Source organism: Panthera onca, chromosome C2 (assembly GCF_046562875.1).
Source record: "Panthera onca isolate mPanOnc1 chromosome C2, mPanOnc1 haplotype 2, whole genome shotgun sequence".
NCBI classification, from domain to species: domain Eukaryota; kingdom Metazoa; phylum Chordata; class Mammalia; order Carnivora; family Felidae; genus Panthera; species Panthera onca.
The window spans coordinates 61,834,385-61,857,174 of record NC_138347.1 but is presented as its reverse complement, the minus strand read 5'-3'; the positions used below and the strand labels follow the sequence as shown (position 1 = coordinate 61,857,174).

The following is a 22,790-nucleotide window of genomic DNA, read 5'->3' as shown; positions in this document are numbered from 1 at the left end:
TACTTTGACCTGTATGTGGTCTAATATCAATAGTCAACACAGAGACCTTCAATATTTGAATACAGAAAATGGCCTTTTTTTTTTTTTTTTTTTTAGTGAAAAACAAAAAAAGAATGGAAAACACTGTTTCCACTTTTGAAAGAGTAGCATATATTCACTAAATCACAATTTCTTATTCCCAAAGCAATTTAAAACTAAAATTAGTTTGATATTATCATTAATAGAGTCATCCTGGTACTGAAGGCAAGAGACTAGAACAGAAAAATTATTTTTAACATTTGGTTGTAACATTTATAGAATAAAATATGCTGCAAATAACTTTTTTTCCATAAGGAAATTAAATCATAAGATAGGCAAAAAAAGTATAGTCATGAAAAGAAATGTATAAGCAAGTACACAAAATTCTACATAGCTCCATTGCTTGCCAATGTGCCCTCATATGGTTAGATATAGTCTCCATTCATTCTTCCTTTAACTTTTGAACATTTAACTTTTGTTCACTTTTGTGAACACTGTTCTAGGCAATGGGGAAATACAACAGTGAACAATGCAGCCAATGTCCTTCTAAAGACTAACAATAGAAGAGTGCTTATCATATACTACATCCTGTGTTTGGCCCCAATCTTGACTTTGGCCTGATCTTGGCCTCTACACCAGTTTAGGAGGTAAGCCACAGCAGACCAACACAGGAGTATATTTTCTATCTGTCATACCAGCTCTGTCCCAGTGACCCAGATCTTGCTAATCATAATGTAGGTCTATTTGACATTCTTTGGACAGGCATATGGGCCTGTTGCTATGTAGGTTCATCAACATGCTAGTGGATGGTAGTTTTGAAAATTAACTACATGTGAGAGTAAAAGCAGGGTTAACAATTTTCCATTAAAATTTTTAAGATAAGTTCCTCCTCAGTTAACTGTGCATGTATCCACACAAAGAACAAAAGAGTGGATGAAAAGCACTTTGGAGAGCCCATTGGGCTCCCTCCCCCCAATGCCATGCTGCGACACTGTTCAGTTCTCTAAGGCAATACCACCTTCCCTCCATCCTGCTGCCCTTGATAACTCCTACTGGGATGCACACAGCACAATCTGGGGCACGGGAGCAGCTGTCCCCGCCAGGAACTCTCTGCTCAGAGATGGAAGCATAACCCTGTTAAATTAACAGTTGTGAATGGAGCACAGAGCCAAGATGTTGTTAATTTATTTTACTCTATCTTGAGTTTTCTGAATGAGGCACAGTCTTATATGATAGGACATCTGTACTTGGGCATTGATGCCAAGTGATCCTTTAATACAAATACTGCTTCTTGTGAAAGTAGACAAACCAATTATTTCAGAGTGGGCAGGTGTGCAGAAAAGACCCTCTGATGATTCAAAAAAGCTACAATTTTACAGCCTCCCTTTTCTCTTCAAGAACACAAAGCAAAGGGGATGAAACTTCTTTTAAAAATCTGGAAAACATAAAAAGAAGAAAGCTGAGACTGCGTGCTATAAAGAAAGAAACTTTACATGGATAAATCAAGGCTCCTCTGTACTCTCCCCCCCCCACCCCACCCATCTCTCTTTCTCTTTCTCCCCCTTTCTCTCTCTCTCTTCCAATTTTTCAGATTATCTGCCACTTTAGCTTTCCAAATGATCAGGACTTAAGTTTCTATACATAGCATCTATGTTACAATATCTATTTAGAGGGCTCAGACTGGGCTTGAGTGCCAAGATTGTGGGACCAGCCTCAACTGAACAATCCAAGAGTATAAGGCACACAAGAGAAGAAGGGGTACTAGGAAGGGAGAGAATCATGTAAGACCAAAGTTAGGGGAGAGAGATGAAGGCAATCTTGTAAGAGCTAGGCAAACAAATAGGCAGGTGTACCTAAAGAGATAATCAAAGTGTTCCATGGGCATGCAGCACATTCTGGAGAAACTGCTGGACCACTTAACATCATTAGAGATTTAGGGAAACTGGATTTTAGAGATTGGTTGAAAAAAGACCACTAATATATGTTTCAGATAGAGGGAAAGAGACAGATTGAGATGAAAGGAGAGGGGAATAAGGGAAGGGGAGGAAGGAAGGGAGGCAAGGGAAAAAAACGAGCCTAACATAAGGTCAGACTTAAATGACTGAATAGAAACATCCAAAGACAAAAATATTTTAAGTAAAAACTGGGTCTTATGCTAGACAGTGTTGGATTGTAAGTGTGCATATCCTTTTTTTTTTTTTTTTTTTTTTTTGTACCTTTAATTGATTCTATTAATATGGCTTAAACTACAGGTTATTTTCTGGTAAAATTCCTTTCACAGTACTAGAGGTAATTGGACTAGGAGTACATTTTGGTGAGAGAGAAAACAAGAAGAGGACGTTTCCCAAGACCGGCTACGGGGTAACCTAATGTGTCAAGCCACATAGGCCTTTTCCTAATTGGAAATATAATAACTTACCCAAGACAAAGGCTATTTGAGCCCAGAGAAACCAGAGATCACTCAGTAAAAGCAGCACGGCTCCTTCAGTTTCTAAAAATGGCCCCGAGAAGTTAAGTGACTTGCCTAAATTTATAGAGTGATTAAGTCAGTGGCCCAGGTTATACTTGACTCAGGTCCTCTTTCCTCCCACCCAACCCCAAGTCCAATTTTATTGCATTAGTGACTTGCAATATCTTAGCCTTTCTTCTGGCAGATAATCCATTAAGCATCACGTCAACATTCTCATTCATTTATTCATTTAACAATACAGAGTGCCTATGCTAGGTACTACGGATACACTACTGAACAGATGGTACTGTATCTACCCACATAAGATTCTTTTTTTTTTTTTTTTTTTTTACACTTATTTATTTTTAAGAGAGAGAGAGAGCACAAGTGGGGTAGGGTCAGAGAGAGAAGGAGACACAGAATCCGAGGCAGGCTCCAGGCTGTGAGCTGTCAGCACAGAGCCCAACGCGGGGCTCGAACTCACAAACCGTGAGATCATGACCTGAGCCAAGGTCGAACACTTAACCGACTGAGCCACCCAGGTGCCCCCATAAAATTCTTTTGTAAGTATGCTTTTGGGAGAGAAAAAACCTCATGGTGCTTTAACAATCATTAATTTCTCAGGAATTCACAGTAGATGCCGGATTTTACACCCATTTTGTAAAGAAGTTAGGCCAACAATCTATGTAGTGTTACAGGTGCAGAAGGTCTGGAAAAAGGGGATCTTGGTATTTAATAGCTAAAGAGTCAGTTCATAAGTCTCATCAAGATAGATTTACTTTTAGGGTGCCTGGGTGGCTCAGTCAGTTAAGCGTCTGACTTCAGCTCAGGTCATGATCTCGTGGTTCATGAGTTTGAGCCCTGCATCGAGCCCTGCATCCAGCTCTGCATTGACAGCTCAGAGCCTGGAGCCTGCTTCGCATTCTGTGTCTCCCTCTCTCTTTGCCCCCTCCCTGCATGTGCTCTCTCTCAAAAATAAACATCAAAAATTTTTTTTTAATTAAAATTCTTAAAAAAAAAAAAAAAAGATTTACTTTTGGGATACCTGGCTGGCTTAGTTGGAAGAGCATGTGACTCTTGAATTCAGAGTCTTGAGTTCAAGCCCCACATTGGGTGTGGAGATTACTTAAATTTTTTTTTTAATTAAAAAAAAATTACTTTTTCAGCTCAGTCCTATAACAAATAAGCTTTGGGCTGACCTCTGATGTTTTCTGAGATCATTTCAAAACTCTTTAATTTTTACATGGGATTGTTGCTATCTGTGAATTAATTGAGGAGGACATTCCAATGCAGTGCCTTACATGTAGGAAGAATCTCATTATAAGTTACAATCACTTTTTCAGGAATCTTCACTTCTATAGCTTATTGTCTTTATTGACAAATTTGTTCGGGAGCTCTAAAGTCTTAAAGGAATCCAAAGTATGTGAAATCTTTACTTTTCAACCAATGCTAAAACCTTGGATGAATACTGGTCTGAAAAAGATGGATACCACTTTGCTAACTTGTTAGAAACTAGTCAAATTTCTAAATGGATTAGATGAAAGGGGAATAATTTTCAACAGTATTTAAAAATCACAAGTAAGAAAGCCAAATATAAGATGTAGCTATTTAATATCCAACATTGTTGCTCTGGTTAATATTTTCCTTTCCTTCTGGGGAAGGGGGAGTGTATAACTTAGGAGCCAGTCTAAGATGTCCAAACATTTGCATTAATTATGTTACAAAAAAACTTTAGGCAAAACTCTATGAATGCCTGACTTCCAGAACTAAAATAACATCATCTGTTCAACTGGGACACCACAATTCATTCAATGTTTTCCAATTATCATAGGACTGCCTCAACCTTCCAAACACAAAAAACTTGGCCCTATATCTACTTCTGCCAGCCATAAATACTACTATTATAATATTTCAAATTTTCTCTTAAACAAGATTGAACTATAAATGCTTTTAAAAATTCATTGGTGTAACCAATTCTTCTAAGAACATCTTTAGTTAATCAAAATATTTTCTGATTGAGCAAAAGATATTTCTAAGAAGCAAAATTGAAGGACCAGAAATATCTTAAGCCACCCTTTCTTTCTCATACTAGTTTTCATGCCTATCAGGATCTTATGCAATCCATAAAGGAACCAAAATAAAGTAGTGATGATATATATAAAATTTGGCAGACATCTACCTATGGCTCACTCTAGTTTTATTAATAATTTATTGAGGTAAAATTCACATAGAAAATTTCACTCTATTTTTAAGCAGTTTATTTTAAATATATCGATAGCATATACTTTAGAAAAATGTCCAAGCATTAAAGGATGTCATGCTGAAGCTTCTGTATTTCTTTAAACCCAGTCAAAGATCAGAAATTCAGGGACGCCTGGGTGGCTCAGTCCGTTAAGTGTCTGACTTTGGCTCAGGTCATGATCTCGTGGTTCACGAGTTCGAGCCCCGCGTCGGGCTCTGTGCTGACAGCTCAGAGCCTGGAGCCTGCTTCCGATTCTGTGTCTCCCTCTCTCTCTGACCCTCCCCCCATTCATGCTCTGTCTCTATCTCAAAAATAAATAAACGTTAAAAAAAATTAAAAAAAAAAAAAGATCAGAAATTCAGTGAACTGCCCCTTATGGAGGAAAAAAAGGAGGATGCACCAACCTCCTCCAGTTCTGAAGATAAAATGTCTTCGGGTTTCTTTCTGGGCAGTTATAAGGAAGAAAGTGTCGTTTTTAAAAGATGAATGGCGTGCCTGGGTGGCTCAGTCCATCAAGCCTCTGCTTCTTGATCTTGGCTCGGGTCATGGTCTCCAGGTTCATGAGATTAAGCACGGTATGGGGTTCGACATGTGGAGACTGCTTGGGACTCTTTCTGTCCCTCTCTCTTTGCCCCTCCCCTGATCTCTCTCTCTCTCTCCCTCAAAATAAATAAACAAATGCAAAAATTAATAAAGGAAGGGGTACCTGGGTGTCTCAGTCGGTTAGGCATCGGACTTCGGCTCAGGTCATGATCTCACAGCTCCTCAGTTCGAGCCCTGGGTTGGGCTCTGTGCCGACAGCTCAGAGCCTAGAGCCTGCTTCTCATTCTGTGTCTCCCTTTCTCTCTGCCCCTCCCCCGCTTGTGCTCTGTCTCTCAAAAGTGAATAAATGTAAAAAAATAATAATAATAAAGGATGAATTGACACAGCTATGCTACACACGGTTCCCTCAACACTCAATCTGGTTTGAAGATCTAAGGGTGTGGGTGGGGTGGAGCAAGATGGAGGTGAAAGCAGTGAAACTGTGCCTTTGCCAACAAGTGTCATCACATTTTAATTTCTTTTAACTTAAAAATTTTTATTTTTTTGAGAGAGAGAGCACATGCACGAACAGGGGAGGGGCAGAGACAGGAAGAGAGAAAAAGTCTTGAACAGGCTCCACGCCCTGCATGGAGCCAGAGGCAGGGCTCAATCTCAGGACCCTGAGATGATGACCGGAGCCGAAATCAAGAGTCGAATGATTAACTGACTGAACCACCCAGGTGCCCCTGACATCACACTTTTAAACTCTGACTTTCAGTCCAGTACAAAATCCTTTTTTAGTTCCTGGTCAGGTGGGAGCACAGCAAATATATAATGACCAAGAACATCTCCAGGGGAATGTGGGACATTGAGTGATTTTGCAAAGCCTGGAAGAGTGGTAGTGAGGCAACTCTTTTTCTCCCTTCAAGTAAACGATGCAGCATATTGCTGCAACTTCAGAGTTATACTAAACGAATAAGCGATGAATCATGGGAATCTACCCCCAAAACCAAGAGCACACGGTACACACTATACGATAGCCAACTTGACAATAAATTATATTAAAAGAAGAAGAAGAAGAAGAAGAAGAAGAAGAAGAAGAAGAAGGAGGAGGAGGAGGAGGGAAGGGGGAAGGGGGAAGGGGAAGGGGAAGGGGAAGGGGAAGGGGAAGGGGAAGGAGAAGGAGAAGGAGAAGGAGAAGGAGAAGGAGAAGGAGAAGGAGAAGGAGAAGGAGAAAGACATGTCCATTGGTTGACAGACTACATAAGAAAACCAAATATCCCATTTTGGAAACTGGAATAGTAACGTTAACTTTTCAGATAAGAGCTGGTTATCAAAATATGGGTCTTTAGCCCACTTTCATATACTATTTATTTAACATGTACAGCCCACCTGCTTCCAAAAGAATACAAGGTGGCATATGTATCCTAGTGGAAGAGGACACAGTTTCCTTTCAAAAGAGTTACCTTCCATTTTGTATTATATATTTGTAACTATTTTTGTCCCACAAAGACACAGAGAAGAGGTAAAGGGCATATGGTACTTGGTGGCTTCTAACAGACCTAAATCGGCATATGAAAGACTTTGTCCATTTTGCTTACAGCTGAATTTCCAGTTTCTAGAATGGTGTCTGGCACATGATAGATGTTTGATTAATGCTTATTGAAAAAATCCAAACTTTGAACATATCTATTAGTGTCATTTCAGAAAGATGATGACAGACAAGGAAGTCCAGCGTTCCATTTTATCAACTTTCATTAAAATCTTTCCTTTCCCAGGGTGCCTGGGTGGCTCAGTTGGTTGAGGGTCTGACTTTTTGCTCAAGTTATGATCTCATGGTTCATGAGTTCAATCCCCACTTTGGGCTCTGTACTGACAGCTCAGAGCCTGGAGCCTGCTTCGGATTCTGTGTCTCCCTCTCTCTGCCCCTCCCCTGCTCATGCTCTGTTTCTCTCAAAAATAAACATTAAAAAAAATTTTTTTTTAAATATTTCCTTTCCCAGGGATGGAATTCAATAGTTTCGGACTAAAACTGGTATATATATATTCCCCAATACCTAAGTGACTGACCTCATATGGTGAGGTTGAACACAAAAACCAATCAGAAATGGAAGAGGAGAAATCAGACAAGAGAAGTCACAAACCTATAGAATGGCATTGATAATTTCAAAAGGCACTTGAAAATGGAAATAAATCTAAGGTAGACAACTGACTTATATTTATCTTATCTATGAATTGGCTAAAGTCATATCAATCAAATTATTTTTCAAATACAAATCTCTGCTTCTCCATTTGTAAAACAGGTGAAAATATTCATTGAGGATTGTTGGAGACCCCTCCCACATCCCTCCATTTATACTTAATCTGTATACTGAGCCCTAGGGCCTGTGATTGTGAGCTGGGGATAACTAGTCCTTTAGTTACTCAAAGAAGAAAGTTCTGCCTCCACACAATGGAGCTGGGGAGAGCCTAAAGTTGAGATGAAGCACATACTTATGCTGGTCCATCTATCAGCGCATGTGCTGGCCAGAATTTGACAAAACTCTTTTAGAAAACCTTTGAGTGTAAGTCGCCCGACTGAATCAAGGGTTGAAGTCATTGATGCCCAAGCAAGTACTTACTAAGAGTCAGGTCTGGGGAAAAGGGGTGCCATTCTTGAGCAACGGGACCAGCCCCTCTGATAAGTGTTGTCCAATGCAGTTCACTGTCTCTACAAGTGCTCACTGCCTCTACAAGTGGCACACACTGAATGGAGGAAAGGTGAGGGAGACACTATATTCTGATCTTGGAGAGGCCACTGAGCAGGAAACAAAAGGGAGGGACTCCCCATCAAGTGATGAAAAAGCTGGAATCACACAGGAGACTGTGAGAGGGACTGTGAGGCTTCTGCTAACAACTGGACAAAGAAGGAGAACAGCACGCAGCCGATCCATCTGGGAAAAGATAGAAAAGCAGTCTCCCAGCAGACAGTCCCTTGTACCACCATCACAGGTGAATTCCTCCCAGGTGTGATTTCCCAAGAGCAAATCACAGCCCAAGCTGCTGAAGAAGATACTACAAAATGTCTCTTGTTGGACACTCAGGAGCACAAGACACAATAAGTATTTAAATAAATATTCTTCCTATTATACTGAATAGTGATTATTGATTTATTTCTTGATTAAGCCTCTTTCATAAATTACTTTCTAAGTCAGCAGTACTTGATGTGTTTTGTTCGATGGATACGTAAATGAGAAAGACCTTCCTCATCCACTGTAATACGCACCCTTCCTCTTGGTCTACCTAACTTGCTTTTCCTTCTTTGCGCTTATGGTTACCTGACATATTTTTATTTCATTATTAACTAAATCTTTCCTTGGACTATAAACTTTCTGAGAGCAGGACCTTGTCAGTTTTATACAACCCTCAAAACCTCCATAGCTAAAATAGTGCTGGTTCATAGTTGATGCTCCAAAAACATGTATTTGTAGTTGTTGTCAAATGACTCTGCCACACTGTGTCAGTGACCAGACGGCATGTCAGTAAGCAGCAGCCAGCTAACTGGCCAGGTGTCCTCTCTCCACTCTGGGAAATGAATGCTCAGGGTGTATCTATCCTCTTACATGTATAATGAGTTTATAGCATGTACAGGTGGTATTTCAATTCAGTCCTCATCAGAACCATGTGAGGAACACATCACTGTGCCTGTTTTATAATCTAGGTAACTGAGAAAACAGAAAGTGGCCCGTGTTATCCAGCTTCTAGATGACAGGACCCTTTCTCAATCCTACTTCCCACCCAATGCATTTTAAAGAATGCAACAAGTCAGTATTCCCTGACATTTAAGAGCATGGGCTATGGAGTTAGATAGCCGGGCTGGACCTAGACCCTGCCACTGAATCACCAGCTCTCGAATTTGGCTAGTCAGCTTCAGTTTCCTTACCTATAGGACAGGGGGAGAACAAGGCTCTCGCACTAGATTATCATGAGGATTATATGAGTGAGTGTCTATAGAGTTCTTAGCACAGTCCCTGTCGTGGTACACATGTTCAAAAAGGGCTAGCTGCCACTTTTTCTCATCTTAATCACTGTCCTCATCACTATCATCCCAGAGTAACTTATACATTATCATTAGACTAAGTTTAGACATATTAATAAGATAGAATCTGTAGGGGCCAAGGACAGGTCACCCCAAAACATAGCACATTGGCATATTATTTTGAATTGAAGCTACTTGGGAAACAACCAATTCAAGGACACTCTGTCCCCTTAAAAGTGGAAACAAATTTCCCATATGAGAAATACCCTCCTGGAGCACCTCTCCGTTGGCTAAGCATCTCACTTGATTTCAGCTCAGGCGATGATCTCATGGTGGTGAGATCCTGAGATCGAGCCCCAAGCCCCGTGTTAGGCTTTGTGCTGAATATGGAGCCTGCTTGGGATTCTCTCTCTCTCCCTCTTTTCTGCGCCTCCCCTGCTTTTGTGCATTCTCTCTCTCAAAAATAACATTAAAAAAATAAGAAATGCCTTCCCTGCATTAAGAAGTAAAATGATATCCTTATCACCATAGTGACTTTAAAATTGAGAAAGCTATAGAAACAAATCTTGTTGTTGTTTTTTTTCCAATTTGTCAGCCTCAATTCTGCTTAGAATTCCTTATTAATTAAAGTTTCCAAGTGCTTGTTTTCTTTTTCCTGTCAATTAATCACAAATTTATTGTCTTTTTGTTTAAAATGTAATGAAAACTTCCTGCCCTGGTCATTTCTTTGGATCTCAGTTTCATTATTGGGCCTCCATGCACATGTACTAAAACTTTTTTTTTTTTCTCCAGTCTCATGTAAATTTAATGCTTAGTCCAGCTGGCAGACCTTGAAGGGTAGAGGAAGAATTTTTCCCTCCCTATAGTACAAATGAGGTTTGACCCTAAGACCTTATTCATCTCCACAATTGCTGGTATCCCTACCCAGGGAGGAGAAGAATCCATTTCCTTAACTTTACAGTGTTACAGAGCTATCTATCCTCAAAGAGATAAGCAGAAGTCTGTCTAAAATGTATACAATAGTCAATCCACTTCTTTCCATCCTAGGGAAGGGGGAGGATCTGTTCATAGTGTCAAGCATGAACCATAATCCCTCTCCTCTGCCAACTAACATGCACCAATCCTTCCTAACCATATCCAGCCCTAAACCTCCACATGGTCCAGCATCTGGTGATGAAAGTTCACTTAAACTACACGTCTACTCATTTTCAAAACATATAGCCTTCACCTGACACCAGCCCTCCCACACACACACACAAATCTCATTCAGCTACTATTTCACTTATCTCTACCCCATGGATCAAGCGATAGACCTTATACATCCAGAGAACACAACTGTCTGTATAGGTTCTGAGAGTACTCTGGTTACTCGTGTTTGGTAATACTCATACCTGGTAAAACTGTGGATGCAGCTGGCAGACATTTTGTGGGGGGTTAGCTTAGGAACCTCTGGTCCTGAGGAGGGAGGGCTTCATGATTTGGGATTTCCAACTCTATCCAACACACCCCCACTGGATAGTTAGTAAAACTCCTCCTGAATGTCACTGTATTTAATACCTAGTGAGGGTACAGAATGTGTCAGAGTGCATGTCATTATAAAGCCTAGCTGATGGGAAATGGAAAAAAACTGGGATTCCATTTGCTAAGAAAAAAAAAAAAAAAGACAATAGCTTGAATTTTTATATTACAGGTTATGAAGTACTTTCAACTTCATAAAACTGTTCCTCTAGGCTGAGTAACTGTGCTATCCCTTTTGCAAAATAAAGAAATTAAAACCAAATGGAAAGCCCCACAAATGGTAGAATGGGTCTTAACCCTAGGCCTCCAATCTCCCACATTTCAAGGAACTTAACCAAGAATTCAATCTAAGAATTTAACACTAGACACTCAGAAGGTATCATCAAATAAGTAGCAATCCTCAATGAGCACCAAGACTACCTGAAGTACTTTTTACTTAACAGAATTGGTCTGTATTTCAGATCTTAAAAGGGAGGTGGCTCCGGAATCTCTATGTAGGAGGGATTAGGGGCAGAGATATGTTTGGAAGGGGGAGCTAGGTGATTTTGCCAGAAACTGCACCAACATGGCAAGCTTCTTACAGTAGGCTTATTTATCTGCGGAGGCCCATGGGATGATTTTGCAGACACTACTATCTATCTATCTATCTATCACTACTATCTATCTATCAGCAATAATTTGCACATGTACTTGATGTACTATTATCAATCACCACATAAGTGATTGCACATTTACAGCAGTACCTGAGAAATCTTTTAAAAAGCCTAGTATGTTTTCTCTCTGATTCTAGAAGATATGTTGTTGTGTTCTTCCATGTGTGGAAAAAATGATGGAGTGTTTTTGTTAGGGGTGGAGCAGGGATGTCAGGTAAAGGGCATACAGTTTGAGGACAAATAGACTTCCATTTAACAGGGTTTCTAGAGGCACCTGGGTGGCTCAGTTGGTTAAGCATCTGACTTCGGCTCAGGTCATGATCTCGCAGTTCGTGGGTTCTAGCTGACAGCTCAGAGCCTGGAGCCTGCTTCGGATTTTGTGTCTCCCTCTCTCTCTGCCCCTACTCTACTCGCACTTTTTCTCTCTCTCTCTCTCAAAAATAAATAAACATTAAAAAAAATTTTTTTAAAGGGTTTCTATTCCCAAGCTACTAGACAGTTTAAGAACAAATACATAGACCCTAGAAAAATCTGTAAATCATAACTGAGTCAAAATTTGCTCATGATGTTTTTGTCTTTGTCATTCTTCCTATCATTTGCTCTGTTTTTGGCATCCTGTTCTCTCTTGATTGTCAGTCACTGACACTCACTGATTACATGTTCCCTGGTGTGGTTTGGGGGGCAAGTGATTTGAGTTCAAATCCTGCCTTGGCCACTAGTTAAATACATGACCTGGAGTAAACTACCTAATTTCTTTAGAATACAGTTTCTTAACCTTCAGATTGGAATATTAATACCTACTGTGCAAAATTTTCTTTAGGATGAAAGAAAATGGTATTCACAAAGTGCCTGATACTTGAGAACTCAATAAATAATTGTTTGGAAGAAAACAATATGAGTGAAGTGAAAATTACTACTTTCTGGAGGCTAGGGATTGAGTATATTATTTGACAAACATTTTACGATTTTCTCTTTGATATCTCATGAAGGAATTTTTTTTCAGGGCTATGTACATTTCATAAAAATATACCCCCTCTGAACAAAGAAAACCCTTTAAGGTAAAGACTATACACACATAATTAATAAATAAATAAATAATAAAGGTAAAGACTATAAAATACCATCAGATCCTTGGAGGAAATAATACTAATAATAAATTGAAAAAATTATATATTACTATGTGCCTAGTACTCTTCCAAGTACTTTATATATATTTTATAGAGAGACATACAAATATATTTATTAAATATATATATTAACTAGTTTAATTCTAACAAGGCTATACAATGGGTACTATTATTTTACAGATAAAGGAACTGAGGCACAAGGACATTAAATAACTGCTCAAAATCACATAGCTAGTAAGCGACAGAGCCAGGATTTGAACTCAAACTACTTACATAGGTTGCATGTGAGATAAGATCATCCCAGGGAGACAGGGCTGATCTACTCTCTACAGGTTTTCCCTTTAGGCTCCCAGGCAAAGTGAAACGTGGAGAGGGAGATGGAAAAACCCACAGCAGGACTTTCTCAGGGCCAGTGCCTGTTAGGGCTGGGCTATAGCTCCTAGTGTCTAAAGGAGCAGGCTTTAGAGCTTGTACTACAATTTCATCTTCCCCTTTCAGATTTCCTTTACAGTAGAAAAGTACAAATACATTTTCAAAGCAGGGGCTGTGGTATCATGACCTCATCACCAGTTGATGCCATGACTCATTTTCCTTGTGAAGATGTTGACAGGGAAGATTCACACTTGAGATTTTGAGAACAGCCCAGAGACTAGGTTCCATATTAATTCTGAAAACAGGAGAGGGAAAATATCAGAGATCAGAGAAAGAAATACTGGGGAAAGTGGCAAGGGAGGGCCCCAGGTTAGGATAAATTAGGGCTATTTAATGACATAAGAAAAGCAGATGAATGAACTAGTAACCATATGCATTCTTGTCAGGAGGAAGGGCTTGAACAGGTGGTAAAGAGCAGGTTCTATGACTTATTCCCAAATCTAAGGATTTAATCCAGCCAGCGTTCCTGAATTGGACATTGCCTTTTCCTCAAACCAACTATTCTTGTTATTTTTCTCACAATTGTAGGGAAACAGGGAAATCCATCTAGAATGTTCCATGGATGTCATACTAGTTGTTTTGGTTATATTCTAAAAACACGTCATACTATTTATGCCATGTAGTTCACTGGAGGAATTTAGTGACAGTGCTCATCATGGTACAAAGAACCAGCACACCTCCCGCTTTGTGGTTCTGAAGGGTGAAACACTGCACCATTTGGAGCCACCAAAGAAAGAAAGTTCCCTCTTCTCTGTTTTTGAAACTGAGCAGGCAAATTCTACAACTTCTGAATTAATCTGTATGAGCTGTCTGGGGATTTATGATAATCTGATCTTCGAGCCAGAATAATTAGGCTGACTTGGGTAAAAATAAGGAAATATTAAGTCTGACTCTGATCTTGAGGTAAATGAAAATTACTTTCCTTTTGAGGCATAGACAATGATGAGATGTGCCATAATCCTCTCATAAGTGATATCACATGACCCAAAGAGCCACCCAGGGCAACAGGTCTGCCTGGCAGTGTGAAACTGAGAGCTTTAAAACAGAGAGCTTTACAGATGTGTCACAACCTGGAGCGGCCTTGGAGAAGGTCCTGAGCTTGAGGCTCCCCGGAAGGAAGGGGGATGTCACCACTCTTCCCTCAGTTCCCATAGACCCATCGGAAGTCAGTGATTCCCCATATTCCTGTGTCTGCTCAGGACAAGACCCAAGACTAGGAATAAAATATTCCAGGGCAGTCCAGTAAGCATCTTTCCCTTGTGGCTGGGGCAGCTCAATAGCTCCAGGCTAGAACAATTCCCTACTTTCTATCCAGGCTGAACTCACAGTTAAGTCACATATAAAAGCCCAGTGATCTTGGGGACCCCGGCTGGCTCAGTCAGTAGAGTGTGAGACTCTTGTTCTCAGGGTTGTAAATTTGAGCCCCGCGTTGGGTGTAGAGATCACTTAAAAATAAAATCTTAAGGGAAAAGAAAGCCCGTTGAGCTCAAAACGGTAATGCTAGTACCTCTGCAGCCTCTGTGTGTTGTCATCAGCCTGTGGAGAATTAAGGTAATGATGGGGGTGCTGGCAGCAGGAGCAGAGGGGGTACCCAAGGAGAACCTAGACAAAGATTCTCCTTTTATCGAAAGTCTGAAATTCCACCTTGAAACATTATTCCCTTATTCCCTTATTATTATGCGCTGAAAGCTAACACCATAGACACCCTCTTAATTGGTCTGCCTTCCACTCTCTACCACACCTTTTAGCAGATTAAGCAGAAATAGAATTAGGTCTTACCATTTGCCCACTTCCACCAGTCTGAACCTCCCTATGCCCCTCCCAAAACACATTAAGTATTCCTGTTGCTTATCACACTAGAAAGTCATGCATTGTTATAGCATAAGAAATTTGTGCAATGGACCCAGTCTGCCCTTCCAGCTTCTCCCATGAACACACCCTTTACTTTAGCCAATTAATTCACATGCTGCTTACTGAACACTCACCTCACTCCCTGAGTTCCCTGACTTCACATATGATGTAGCCCCCCTCAAACATTTCTGTCCTGTGTCTGCTGAAACCTTGCACACCCTTCATGACTCATTCCAATCCTCACCTCCTTGGCAGGAGGAGAATTTCCTTGCACCATCCTAAATGAACAGTCCAGAGCTTTTTCTGCAAAGGGACAGATAGTAATTTTTTTCTTTCTTTTCTTTCTTTTTTTTTTTTTTTTGGCTTTCTGAGACAGTTGAGTCTGTCTCAACTCTTCAGTCTGTCATTGTAGTGTGAAAAAACAATAGGTGCTACATAAATGAATGAGCATGGCTGTGCTCCAATAAAACTTTATTTATGAACACTGGAATTTGAATTGCATATAACTTTAAAGTGTCACAAAATGTTACTCTTGATTTTCTCTCAACCACTTAAAAATGTAGGAAAAACACACTCTTAGCCCATAAGCTGTAGTTTGCCAATCTCTGGGGCAAGATATACCATTACATTAAGCTCCCACATCATCCTTGGTTGTATTTTTATTATTACTATTATTATTTTTTGTATTGCAGTTATTGGAGTACTTGTTCCCCAAACTCCATTATTTTATAAGCTTTTTGAGGGCAGGAAGATTGTCTTATTAGTAGAGGCTGTGATATGGTGACTTCTATTAAGAAATATAGGGGCGCCTGGGTGGCTCAGTCGGTTAAGTGTCTGACTTCGGCTCAGGTCATGATCTCGCGGTCTGTGGGTTCGAGCTCCGCGTCGGGCTCTGTGCTGACAGCTCAGAGCCTGGAGCCTGTTTCGGATTCTCTGTCTCCCTCTCTCTCTGCTCCTCCTCTGTTCACGCTCTGTCTCTCTCTGTCTCAAAAATAAATAAACATTAAAAAAAAAAATTTAAGAAATATATATTTGGTCTTTGTCCCATTTCTGGCACTGAGTTCCTAAAACCTTGTAAATTTCCTGCAATGACTGCAATAAAGGTGTCTTTTTGTTATGTTACTGAGATGACTTTTGGAGAGCACCTAAAGATGGGGCTGGTTGCCTGGAGAACCACCAAGTGATTTGAGGGTTGGAACTTTGAGTTCCATGCCCCCTGACCTCTGGGGAGAAGAGGCAAGGCTGGAGGTTGAATCCAGCACCAATGGCCAAAGATTTGATCAATTGTGCTTAGGGAATGAGGCCTCCATAAATATGCAAAAGATCAGAGTTTCAAGAGTTTCTTCTAGGTTGCTGAGTGTGTGGAGGTTTGCAGAGAGAGGCACATTCAGAAAGGGCATGGAAGCCCTGTGCCCTTTCCCCAAACCTTGCCTTGTGGGTTTCTTCCTTCTGGCTGTTCCTGAGTTACATCCTTTTATAATAAACCAATGATCCAGTGAGTAAACAGTTTTCTTGAGTTCTACCAGCCACTCTAGCAAATTAATTGAACCCAAGGAGGGGGTCAGGGAACCTCTGACTTGCAGACAGCTGGTGAGAAGTGCAGGTAACAACCTGAGCTTGTCATTGGTGTCTGAAGTGGGAGCCAATTTCTTGGGACTGAAACTTTTACCTGTGGAATCCATGCTCTCTCCGGATACATAGTGTCAGAATTGAGTTAAATTGTAGGACGCTCAGCTGGTGTCCAGAGAACTGGGGTTGCAATAGGGAAGCCCCACCCCCACAGTGGAATTGGGTTCAAGACCCTTTAAGAGGCTAACATTTATTGGTCACTTTGTTGCAGGCACTGAGCCAAATGTTTTACCTGGAAAATACCCTAATAATTTGATAAGGCAGGTTTTATTATTTTTTAGTGAGGACACTATAGTATTATTTTCACAGTGAGGAAAATCATAGACTGAAAATGAGCTCACAGGGCAACTTAGAGCGCAAAGGCAGAGGCACTTCCTGGGCAGGTGAGTTTCAGAGAACTGAGAAATGTGTGGCACTGAAGCTTGCCTACCTTAGAAGGGTTTCTGTCCTGCTATCCCTTAGCTGCCTGCTCAACTCAAAGGGTGCACAAAGACACTCAGACCTGAATCCAGGTATCACACGCGGCTTGAGCAGAAATACAGGGCAGAAGTGAGCGGTGGGCAAATGCACTGCACGGAGAACTGCTGAGCCCCAGGGGAAGGGCCTCGCCTGTGAGCCAGCAGCAAACCAGCTGCACTCCCAGAAGAAGAGAAATGAGCTGCAGCTGGGAGGACATTTGTGGGAGAGAAAAAAAGACTTTTTTTTTAACCATCAGAACTGAGCAGGTTGTTTATGTGTGAAAGCTTTTGTGGAACCAAGTTAGAAGGTGCTAAGTCACTAGACAAAAGATCACACCCTCCAGCTCGAGATACCTGCCTCCAGGGACTGTTTCTAACAAGTCTCAGGTCTCAGTGAGGACAAGGAAGTGAAAGACATCTGGATTAGCTGAGTGAACACTGCGACTTGGTAGGGGGAGGGGAAAGGGCTCTTTAAATCCCCAGGGCTGTTCTATCAGTGAGAAAGAAAAGACAAGGAGGAAATGCTGTTCACAGTTCTGCTGCTCAACTTTGACCACCAAGAGCTGGGTGGCAGTGTTCATCCCCGCCCCAGATCTGCCAATCAGGATCTGCATTTTCACCAATTCTCTGCGCATCACAGTGTGAAAGGTACTGGCCTACGACATCCAGACGAAACGTACCTGTCCCAGGAAATCCACAGTTCCTTCTGAATATTTCTTTACACAAAAGTATAATTTCAGAGGTGCTTCTATTATGAAGCTCATAGAAATAAGAAGCAGCAGGAAGAGCAGCAGAAGCCATGGCTTAGCTATCAGGAGACAAGGACTATAAACATGATACATCGCAAACTTGCAACCTCCTGGAAGTCTTTTCACTTCTCTGGACCTCAGTTTCTGTGTCTGTACATTAAGGGAGTTGACAGGAAGATTTAAGACTCAAACATTCAAAGTCTCAGCGTCCTAGTTGTGTACACATGTATATATGTTCCATTTTCCTATTTCCCTAGAAAAGAAAGCCTTCAGAGAATTGACTATCATCCAGTCCTACTACCTGCAATGGACAAGGTCTCCACCACACACTGTCACTTACTTTCTAAAGTTAGTTATATACATTGAACATATCATGAGACTAAGTTCATTCTCAAATGTGCTAATCCCCAGAGGGGATCACCAACCTAGGGGAGCACAGAGTTTGTCCACTGACCAGTCTCCCATGCACCAAGACTCTTAACTGTACAATTCAGGATGACTTTCCTTACATGCTTCTATGAACTAGTAACAATGCACCTCATCAAAACAGACACCACCTTCCTTTAGGCACCGAATTCCAACCCTTTGAGAATGCAGGAACATATCATTCCTCAGTCAGCAAAAAACTGCCTCTTCCCCACCTTCCCTAAAGCCTTTTTGCAGGAGAGTGAAGCCATTCTAAAGGAACATCTTACTTTACAATTTTCAAAGCGTCATTGTCAGTCCGTGTGGAAAATCTGAATGAAATTTACTAGTGGGGTGGAGGGGAACCAACGCTGCTAAAAATAAACAAATGCAGTTTACTCATCCTCTGCCACAGTGGGTTCAACCTTTTTAACCAAGAAAAAGAGGTCAGAAAAACAGAGAAAGAGAGAACTCTAAGTCCCATCAGCTTCCTACCCTCCTCACTAGTGCAGCTCGTCTTCTGCAGCTCTTCTATTCTCCAGGTCCCTTCACAGTCTCTGACTCCAGGGCGGGGCCCATTCAGGCCCTAGAGTAGCTAATAACCACCTCAGCTCTCCCTTTCTCTTCCCTGCAGCTCTCGGGTCAGGTGGATCTGTGGTCACTTACAGCCAAAGACAAAGTCCATCACAGAGTGTGTTCAATGTTCAATGTTCAAAGTGTTCAATGTTCAATACATATTGTTAAAGTAAATTTCTAGGCTCAAGATGGCGGCGCTCCTGCCCTTGGAGCCATGTCAGCAAACAGTTTTTATGGCCCTGTAAATGCTCCACTTGACCAGAAACAGTGTACCCAGTCAGCCCATCTCCGAACGTAAAGCGAAGGCTGGTATCCATGTCTATTTCCTTGTTCCTCATTCCTTATCCTGTAAAAGCTTCCCGCTTTCCTCCCCATTTTGCAGTTACCTGGAATCCTTGAGACCAGAGACTGCTGGCCTCATGAAGGGTTCAATAAAGCCTGTTTGTAACACCTAAATGACTTCTTCAATCATTTTTTTTTTTTTTTTTTTTATTTTTATTTTTGGGACAGAGAGACAGAGCATGAACGGGGGAGGGGCAGACAGAGAGGGAGACACAGAATCGGAAACAGGCTCCAGGCTCCGAGCCATCAGCCCAGAGCCTGACGCGGGGCTCGAACTCACGGACCGCGAGATCGTGACCTGGCTGAAGTCGGACGCTTAACCGACTGCGCCACCCAGGCGCCCCTTCTTCAATCATTTTTAACAGTATTATTGAATGAATGAATGAATGAATGAATGAATACCGGCCGGCACCATGCATTTCCAGGTTAAGACAAAATCTCACACCAAGTCTAAACTTGGCCACACCTCCAGAAGTCATCTCATTTCCTCCCACCTGCTTCAGGTACCCTCCTTCCCTTAATTGTCTACGGAGTCCGCATTTCATCGCGGTCTGAAATGGAAAGTTCAAATGAAGAAGCCTAAGAAACTTTTTTTTCTTTTTTAATAATTTAGGATCATCGTCTCTGGCCCTGACCTAGCTGGTTTTCTCATGTCTGCTACACTCCAATCAAGGCATTCCTATTTACTTTCCAAAGGTCTTTGCCTGCTGACAAGCCTTCCTCCTCTTCCGGTGCTGCGCGCCCGAGGAATGCTAATATGCTCTTGGCTGCCTCCAAGCAAGGAAAAACTGGGAGGGACAAGAATGCCTTCCAGTTGACCCAGCTTTCTCTCCCGTCCTTCCCCACCCACTGAGTAACCTTGACGTGACAGAGGGCCCAGTCCCCGCAAGCAGGCTGCTGCCGCTCCTGCGGCAGGCGGGAGTGGAGGCCAACAGACTAATGAAGGGCGAGGGAGGGAGCCCACGCGGCGCCCCTGGCTGCTCCTCCACCGTGGACAGGCCCGGGGCTTTTGTTCTCCGAGCCACCGAAAGAAGCAATTACCGCGCAAACAGGAGTTTGCGGAGGTTGGTTAGAACAGCGATCCGCGGCGAAGCCAGGAGCAGTACGCCTCCCCCGAGGGCGGGGCGTTGGGGAGAGGCGGTGCGGTCCTAGCCACGCCCCGTAGCCAGGCCCCGCCCGCCGCGCCCGCAGCCCTGCCCGAAGGCGGAGGCTCAGGGCGGGGGCGCGGGGCGGGGCCGGCGGCGGTAGCCGGGGAGAAACAAAGGGATGAGGTCACCCTGAAGAGAGGCCGGAGGGAACGCCTAAAGGGTGCGGAGGAGGAGTAGCGGAGCAAGGCCGTGGGACGGAAACCCGAGTCCAAGTGCTGGGGGGAGGGGCCGGAAGACAAAGGCTGAGCTACGACGCCCCACTTGGGGAAGGGAGAACCGGCGCACGGTGGTAGGTGCTGGGAGAAACGGAGTGCGGAGAGACCAGATAGGAGCAGCTCTCCTGAGGAAAAATTTTAAAAGTTTGCTTAAACCCTGCCCGGTGCTCCCCAGTATGCTGTTCCGCAAACTCCCACGATTTTTGCCAGTTCTTTGAATTGCATGATTTTTTTTTTTAAGTCTGGGGTGGGGCACCTGGGTGGCTCAGTCGGTTGAGTATGTTGAGCACCCCACCTCGGCTCAGGTCCGGATCTCTGGGTTTGTGAGTTCGAGCCCCTCATGGGGATCACTGCCTTCAGCCTGTTAGCGGGGAGCCCGCTTCAAATCATCTGTCCCCCTTTCTCTATCCCTTCCCCGCTTGCGCTCCCCCCAAAAATAAATATTAAAAAATAAAATATTAGAAAAAGTCTGGGGTGCTCTAAGGATGGATTCCTGAATCTGAAGAAGTATGCAATGCAGTTTGTTTATATGATTATTCTGTTAAATGTCCATAGCTTTACTAAGAATGTAAGAGGTGACCATTACCCTGCAAGAGATTAAATGTTACTAGACTGCGGCATTGTAGGAAAAAAAGAGAAAGAAAAGAAACACCTAACATGCAAATGGTGCCACGGTTGAGGAATTCTGTAACACCTCTTCTCTTTCGTTAATCAGGTTAATACCCATCACTCTAGCCAGGATAAATATTTTGAAGACAAGAGGCAAAAGGTTAGTAAGATTTTTTTGAAAGAAGGCTGAAGGCGTGGTTCTGAACGACCAAGAGATGGGGTTGGAACAGAACTCTCAGGAGGCATTGCCACCCAGGTGTGGGGAGCTGAGTGGAGAAGAATTATTGACCTATCTTTGGTTTTGTCTGGGCTAACATTGAGGCAGGTCATCAAAGGAGCAAGTGTGCACCTCATTATATACCAACTACCATTCTAGGCCACTCTTGCACTTGGTTAACCTGATACCCAACAGTAAGTTCACTGAGGGCAGGGGCTTTGGTTGGCCACTTCAACATCAGTTCCTAGCATAGTTGATAGGACATAGTGGGAGCTCCATAAATATTTGTGAAGGAAATAAGTGAATTGCCACAATCATACCACATAATCTCCCCTCTTCCCTACAAACTGACCAGTACCCAAGAGGCCTTGGATCAATTTTGCCATCTGGTGGTAAATCTGGGTAATTGACAAAATCTCTTACCCCCTGTTCCTTTTGTCTGGGGTTGGTGAACAGACACCCAGTAAGTGTTTCTCCGTAGACCTAAGTAACTCACCTTTCCTATGCTTTCACTTCAGGTCACCACCTGCTCACATAAACCACTTATTTCCTCCTTGAGCTTCTTTTTCGCTGTTTGTCCCTGCCCTAAACTCCCCCCACCCCCAACGGCATTTCTTCTAGTTTTTGCCCAATCAGCATGAGAAATTTCCTTTCTATCCCCCCCTCTTCTCATTCCTCAAGAGAATCCCACTACGACCCAAAGTTGTTTGATAAACAAGAATTTTGCTATAATTTTCATTCTCACGACTGTTGAGTGGGGTAGCAAAACACCTTACCAGAAAAGTTGTGTGTTTGTACATGTTTTTTTTAAATGAAATTAAATATAAAAAACTGTTTCTGTTCCCTTCCAAAATGCAGTAACATTATTGTTTTCTCCTCTGCTTCCATTACACATGTACAGAATCTCAGCTACATTGGCTTAACCTGAATTTTATAGACAGGTCTAGAAATCTTCAGATGATTTTATTTCTATGCAAAAGCATTTTAAGTTTCAAATTCAACATTGTATTTTTGGAATATACTCCATTTGTTTTTTTTTTTTTAAGGACTTTTTTTTAATGTTTATTTTTGACAGAGAGAGAGACATGAGCGGGGGAAGGGCAGAGAGAGAGGGAGACACAGAATCTGAAGCAGGCTCCAGGCTCTGAGCTGTCAGCGCAGAGCCCCACGCGGGGCTCGAACTCACAGACCTCGAGATCACGACCTGAGCCGAAGTCACGCTCAACCAACTGAGCCACCCAGGTGCCCCAGGAATATTCTCCATTTGTAACTAGGAAATTGCTCGCTTTTTCCAAGAAGCCGTTATCCAAAAGGCTTTCCACTAAGACACTAATACTTTTACTTTTTGGGGAGTTGGGAAAGATTGATACTGTTTCCATTATTACAAAACTGGGGTTTAGGGTAAATTCAATGATTTTGCCCCAAAGACAATGTCAGATTAGCCCCCCAAAAAAGTGCTCTTTCATCGAGATTAGGGTTTCCAAATCTCAGCATACATATTACCAGCAGGATGTTTGTGTAAATCAGATTCATGGCCCCACCTCCCACCATGCTCACAGAGGGAGTCTGGTGTAGAACCAGCTGTAGAGCACCTGAAATGCATTTTAATAAG

The 22,790-nt window shown here is 42.2% G+C and overlaps 1 protein-coding gene and 1 long non-coding RNA gene across 2 annotated transcripts in view; one reads left to right on the top strand and one right to left on the bottom strand.

Annotated features, from left to right (window-relative positions):
* The window catches only part of GAP43 (growth associated protein 43), a 100,318-nt gene that overhangs the window by 44,796 nt on the left and 32,732 nt on the right, over nt 1-22,790 (bottom strand). The window lies entirely within an intron of this gene.
* On the top strand, nt 19,804-22,419 carry LOC132683698 (uncharacterized). The gene is made up of 3 exons (XR_009612345.2): nt 19,804-20,053; nt 21,068-21,121; nt 22,254-22,419. It is a non-coding gene; the product is annotated as an uncharacterized LOC132683698 (long non-coding RNA).